The sequence below is a fragment of the Cibotium barometz genome, chromosome 7 (genome assembly GCF_041138505.1).
Source record: "Cibotium barometz isolate CiBa-2024 chromosome 7, ASM4113850v1, whole genome shotgun sequence".
In the NCBI taxonomy this organism is placed as follows: Eukaryota; Viridiplantae; Streptophyta; class Polypodiopsida; order Cyatheales; family Cibotiaceae; genus Cibotium; species Cibotium barometz.
In genome coordinates this window covers 46836215-46843956 of record NC_141052.1, presented here as the reverse complement: position 1 = coordinate 46843956, position 7742 = coordinate 46836215, and positions in this window count along the sequence as shown.

The following is a 7742-nucleotide window of genomic DNA, read 5'->3' as shown; positions in this document are numbered from 1 at the left end:
TCATTTTAAGGAGAATAACACTTTCGAAATAAAAATCAATCTTTTATGCATCTTCCTATGCATAAATTCATTTTAAATGAGAGTGACACTTTTGAATTAAAATTCGATCTTTTATGCATCTTCTCATGCATAAAATCAAAATTGATGAAAATAACTCTTGTGAACTAAAAATAGATTTCTTTATCCATCCTTCTATGCATAAAATCAAAATTGATGAGAATAACACTTTTGGGTTAAAATAAATTCTTTATGCATCTTTCCATGCATAAATCCAATTTAGTAGGAATTACACTTTTAGAATAAAAGGATTTGTCTTATGCACCTAATTTATGCATAAACTTATTTATGATGAAAATCACACTTTTAATATAAAAAAATATCTTTTATGCATATGTTTATGCATACAAATCATTTATGATGAAAATCACTCTTTTAAAATAAAAGAATTTCTTTTATGCATAAAATCATTTATGATGAAAATCACACTTTTAATATAAAAAAATATCTTAAATTATGCATATGTTTATGCATACAAATCATTTATGATGAGAATCACTCTTTTAATATAAAAGAATTTCTTTTATGCATCTAATTTATGCATAAAATCATTTATGATAAAAATCACACTTTTAATATAAAAAAATGTCTTTTATGCATATGTTTATGCATACAAATCATTTATGATGAAAATCACACTTTTAATATAAAAGAATTTCTTTTATGCATCTAATTTATGCATGAAATCATTTATGATAAAAATCACACTTTTAATATATAAAAAATATCTTTTATGCATATGTTTATGCATACAAATCATTTATGATGAAAATCACTCTTTTAATATAAAAGAATTTCTTTTATGCATCTAATTTATGCATAAAATCATTTATGATGAAAATCACACTTTCAATATAAAAAAATATCTTTTATGCATATGTTTATGCATACAAATCATTTATGATGAAAATCACTCTTTTAATATAAAAGAATTTCTTTTATGCATAAAATCATTTATGATGAAAATCACTCTTTTGAATTAAAAATAAAATTCTTTATGCATCTTTCTATGCATAAAAATAAAAACTGATGAAAATAACACTTTTTGGATTAATTTAAATTCTTTATGCATCTATCCATGTATAAATATAATTTAGTAGGAATTACACTTTTAGAATAGAAAAGTAAAACTTATTTTTACACAATTTTAGAAAATTTTACCATAACCTCCTTTGTATGGCTGACCATTTTTTAAATTTTAACTTTCTAAAATCAACTAGAATTTCACCAAGAGTATTTAATTCATTCTTATGTAAGGAATTTCTACTTATTTAAGAGAAACATTATGAAAAACTTGATTTTATCCATTAATCATTCATCTAGGATAAAGAATGGTTGGATTTACTAAAGAAGAGATGGGAATGCCTTTTTTTAATGAGGCATAACATCATTTTTATTTTAAAGAAGACAAAAATCATAAAAATCATTAAAATTAAGCATAAATGGGAATTTATGTATTTCCTTACTACCATTCATCAATTAACTTCAATAGCATTAAAAAGCCATTCCAATTAAGCTTCTCAAGATTGAGAGGGGTTGAGAAGAGAGAAACATTGAGAAATTATGGAAAAATATCAAAATTCACACTTTACCTTACAAATTGCTTGATTCTTTGATCACGGTAGAGGCCCCCAACCAATCAATTGGTTTGGTGTGTTGATGGATCCAACAAAGATAAGTGACCATCGCCAAGAATAGAAATATCTCTTTATTTGTAGATGATGTTAATATAAGTGATGTTCAAACTATAGAAAACTTCATTTCTTAAACTATTATCTCAAACTAATGTATTATTTTTATCTATTTTCTAAAATTTTATCTCAAACTAGTGTGGTGTTTTTATGTCAAACTAATGTAATATTTTCATCTATAATTGTTTAAAACTTTTTACGTATTTATAAATATTATTTTTGAGTAAGTTATTTAGTTATAAACTACAGAAGAAGCTTTTATTTTAAAAAGTTATGACCTAAGATTTGATGAAATTTTATGAAGTTTCACTTTATAAGTGTTCTTAGAAATGTTTCAAATCTCTCTCATTCACACACACACACACACACACACACACACACAAATGGCATGTGTGTCTTTAGATGTTCACATATATTCTCTAGTATATATAAAAATTATTGGAATAACAACACTTAGTAAAGAAAAAAACTTGAATTTTATTATATTTCTCTTTATAAAATCTCATCTTCCTCTTAGAAAATTATTTTTCTATAACCATTATTGTATAGTGATATTTTATATATTGATTTTTATATAAAAATATTTTTCTATATTTAGACTACTATATAGTAATTTGTTTATTATTGATTACTATACATAAATATTTTACTATATAGATTGTTATATAGGAAAGTTTTCCTAGACCAATTACTATATAGTAAATGTTTTCATGGCTTTTGTTATATAACAACTTTTTACTACATAGTTTACTATATGGTGATTTATTGCTAGTTTATTTGCTATATAGCAAGTGTTTTTCTAGAATGAAGAACTAGGAAGTGTTCCATTTTTCCTAGATCCGGACGTTTACTAGATATGTTCATTTTTCTAGTAAACTATCTAGCAAAATGTTTTTTTCTGTTATATAGGAATGTGTTTAAAGTCCCTTGTGTTACCTTCTCCAGTGCTCTATGGGGGAGAGATATTAAGGGACTAAGGTTATGTAGAAGGGTGAGAGAAGGGTGTGAGTATGAATGGACTTGAGGTCCACTTGTTCACCTATTTAAAGATGAGGCCATGAGGCATTTTATATGAGAGCAAGGCCTAGTTGTATGCATAAACAACTTAATAAGCAAGAGTTTGTTCTTGTACTTTGTGAGTCTCTCCACTCCACACACTTGATCTAGCATGAGCACCATGTTTTCACATCATGGTATCTAGAGCTTAGGTGATTTGAACCACTTGTGGTGTAGATTAGGTCAAAAATATCCATTTTTTTGCTTATCCTTCTTGTGTGGAGCTCAACCCTCTCATGGTGGAGGCCTTCCACAAGCTTGTAGAGGGCATATTTCTCAGAGATTCCAACTAGGGAAGTGTTGAGGAAGTCCAGGCGCATCATTTCGTATAGCTAATTGGAAGATTCCTCTTGGCACTGCGACGGCATTGCTCCCGAAGACGTCGCCTGCTGTTTCTGCTTCCTGCTGCGGGCGCTGGTCGTACAGCATTGCTATGCGTGTGGGCCACAATAATCCAAGCCATCTTAGGGCTATTGTATCCCATTGAGGGGAGGACATACAACTCTGATTTGAGCTCCGATGGCGCCCTGACGCGACGGCTACACAGAAAAAACCAGTCGCCTCTCTCTTCTTCACCTCAAGCTTCCATTAAAGCTTGATTTTTGGAGGTTTTTCTTGCTCAATCATCTCCTCCCTTGCTCTAATCACTCAAGTTGTGGTGTGAATGTTTGTTGCTGAGTTCTCTCTTGATTTTGAAGAGCTCCCATCCACATGAGGTAGCCATAAGCCTCATGCCCATCAAGCTTCAACATCAACATAAAACTTTAAGCTTTCAAAGTGATTCAAAGTGTGCTTTTAAGCACTAATTGTGTTGTTTAACACTAATTACTCTGTTAATCCAACAAAGAAAAAGTGTTCTTAAACACTAATAGTGTTATTAAACACTAATGGTGAGTTAATCACCAAAATAAGTGTTATTTTATACTAAAAATGTGCTTTTTAGCACTAATTATGTTTTATACACACTAATGGTGATATTAATCATCAACCAAAGTGTTGCTTAACACTGAGGTGGTCTTAACCATTAAAGGAGGAGGTCATTTACATTAAGAAGGCTCTTCTTCATCAACAGGGAGGCCGGGCACACACCATAAGTGCCACATTCAAGTCTTCATCATCAACCGCTTCTTCCAAAAGAAATGGTGCAACCATGAACCAATTGTCTTCATCTCATAAGCTAAAGAGGTTGAAGAATTCTGGTTTTTTATCATAAAACTAAGATTTTTGAGTGTTCTTAAAGTTGGGCACATGTACATTAAGTGCTCATCTTCAATGTTTATGTGTATTACCCTTGAGGCTCTTATTTGTAAAAGACATAGGCATGCTATAAGCCATATGTTCTCACCTTCCAAGCCCAAGGCATGTCATTCCACTGCATATTCTGCATTTTCATCGTATAAGATGAGTTGTAAGGTTAAGCATAGAATCCCTAAATGCTCTACCTTGTTGTTTGTCATGATTGTAAGCATCTTTTGGCATTACTTTTGTAAGAGGCATTGGCAACATTATGAGCCATGTCCTCTCCTTCTTGAGCCAAAGATGATAAACCTTATTTGTTTGAGTATTTACCTCAACCAATTACTCATTAAGCTTGTAACTTCAAACCCTAAAGGGTATCATTTAACCAACATGCATAAAAGCTATTGTAATTGTGGAGTAGACACTGGCCTTGACCAATCCATAAGACCCTCCCTTTCCCTTCCCTATTTAAATCTACCTCATTACTCATGGAGGAGATATATTATTCAAGGAAGCATAAAGCATGTTCGAGGATCATCTAAAAGCAAACCATTAAAGCAAGGGTGGCAGCCTGCTTTTGATCATTGTGTGAGAATGGTCAAGGTGGAAAGCATATGGTGGAAGCAATGGCATGTATGTCTCAACCATGTCATCTACAAGAAGTCGAGCAAACACAAAGAGTGGGGTGCACCATCATTGAGGTGTAAATCCTAGATAACCACACCTATATTCAAGCCTTGTATGCCTAATGTTATAAAGGCATCCTATGGTCCAATACCACCTATTCCATCCTTCCATAGTTGGTATTGAGGGGGGGTATTAAGGGACTAAGGTTATGTAGAAGGGTGAGAGAAGGGTGTGAGTATGAATGGACTTGAGGTCCACTTGTTCACCTATTTAAAGGTGAGGCCATGAGGCATTTTGTATGAGAGCAAGGCCTAGTTGTATGCATAAACAACTTAATAAGCAAGAGTTTGTTCTTGTACTTTGTGAGTCTCTCCACCCCACACACTTGATCTAGCATGAGCACCACGTTTTCTCATCAAGAGAGTGGGTCACAATGTAGAATTCAACAAAAAGGGTTTTTTCTCTTATAGAGTTATATAAAAATATACATACATAAAGGGATTTTTAATTGAAATGGTGAAACTTTTGGTACAGAAGGGGTGATTTTATTATAAAAAGTGTTACAAAAGAGGTGTCTTTAAAATTAAAAAATCCATACGTAGGGGTTTTTTTAAATACCCTTTCAACACACGTGCTACATGGGGGGTTAATAGAGTGACCCCCAAGCTCAAGTGCTATAATTTCCTCTTAGTTGCCTAACTCATAAGGATGTAATGAGACCAATTTTTTCATATTCATGATCAATATGAAATAGTGGCCAAGTTTTATGCCCATGAAAAAGCAACATGAGTTAAAACTGGCACACTTAAGTATTGGATGGGGCCAAGTATAACATAGTGGTCAAGTCTTACACGTAGAAAAAAGTACACAAGCTAAAATTAGCACTCTTAAGTATTGGATGGTTTCCAAATAACATTTCATGCTCATTGCCAAGATAACTTTACTAGTAGAGCAGGGAAAGATCATAAGTCCTATCTTCCTCTTTGTCTGCATGTTGTGGCATTAACAAGGGGGGTATAAGGTGAGGTTGTTATGGAGGGCATTTAATCCTCATGGCTAAGTTTACTTTGTCCATAGAAAAAAAGACTCTCTGCTCCTCTTTTGCACTATGGAATTAAATAAGAGGTTGAGAATTATGGTTGATCTAGCATCCATATATCCTTAGTGTAAGTCTTAGTGAATGTTGCATACATCTAAGGTTTACTAGAGTAGGCTTAGTGAAAATGTAGGTGGGATACCATTCATCCTGGGACCCTTGCATTGATGTAGGGGAGATAGAGTACATGTAGGAGAGGTGAAGAAATTCTGGATCTAGACGGTTGCTTCTAGGTGGCCTAGATACACATCCTTTGCACACTTATTTATATGTGTGACCTCAGCTCATGTGTAGTCTCTTGGTGATTAATGTAGCTTTGTGTTACTTCATGAAACTTTCTTTTACCCTTGTTATTCTTTTGCTTAAGTATTCTAATGTGATTATCCAGGTGTGCTTTACTTGCTAGGATTAGCCTCTATCTTGTTAGTATACATCTATGAGTGAGCATCATCTATGTGATTGTAGTGATCCATGAACCACGTTTGATTGAATCAGTACTATTCTTAAGTTAGCATCAGAGCTTTCATTCCGTGGGAGTTCTCCTTCTGAGATAGAGTATCTCTATGTGTGTGGGTAGTTTGGGGTTTTGCTTGCTTGGTGAACCATTATGGATTTTGTTTTTACTAAAAAAATGGAGTGAAAGAGAGATTCAAATAAGTATCAAAATATGTATTGTGATTGGATCATCATTAGCCTACTGTTTAGCATTCCTCATCCTTTATTGACTCAGTAACATTGGAGAGTGTGGTAGAATAACCTTTGTTAGTAGGAGGATAGTGGAAGAGAAAGGACATGACGAGGAGAGGAGAGTAGGAGGAAAAGTGGAGAGAAATGAGGATAGAAGAATAAACAAGCTAAATTTTGAATTTGGGGTGGAATGCAAAAAGTCATGATAGAGACTCCAAAAACTGCATGATGGCACACTTTTTAGGTCACCATATCATAATGTACTACTTATGATAAAATATACCGTTCTTCTTTTCACTTATGAATCAATTATATCTTGTGGAACTTGATCTTAAAATAAAGAAACTCGATGCAAGGGAGATGATTACTATTGCAAACCAAAATTACAAACTGATGGCATTTACCCACCTATGTGATCTCTTGGAAGAATAAGCTTTGATGCACATACAAGGTGATCACACAATGCAGTGAAGATAAATCCAAACCTAATGATTTCGATATGATATGGACTAGTCTATTTTTGCAAGAAGAAGGCCCAGTCATTACTACATGGAGTAGACAACATGAGTGTTGGCCACCATCCTAGATCCAATATGGGAGAATCTCACCATGGATTCTTCAAGGTAATGTATATTCATGAAAGATATCAAAAAGGTATACAAAGTATCCCATAAGTGACTTATATAGTCACTTGCTTGCAGGACCTTTTACATATGGGCTTCCCCACCATAAACCCAAATCCTTTGCCCCATATCATGTGCATAGGCTCTCATCCCACATGTGCACGTAATTTCCTACATTACAAACTATCCCCTCCTACAATCATTTCGCTATCGAAATCTAAGGGTGGTCATGCTAAACAAACCAAAACCAACCCACAACATGTGGAGTCATAGACCATGGTAAGTGCTAATAGTCCATGATCCTATATAATAAGCCGAGTTTCTGCTAGCATCAAATGGAAACCCTCGAATGTCGATGAAAAAACAACATCAACATCAACATCAAAAGATCCTCGTAGCCTCTTAGATTGAATGGAAAACTCAATGGACGAACTTCCAAGCTATAGAACATGCTGTCACCCGGGTCAAAAAGATGATGTAGCCATGCATCCTCAACCATCACACAGTCCACTAGATCAAATGGTAGTCCAAAGAATGAGTGGTCCATATGCACACATTTATAACTGCATGTACTGAAGTATGCTCCATCCAATAATCTACCAAAATGATGATCCACGTGACTGCCGGGATCAAATGGTAAATGTGAAGGGACATCATCTATGATGA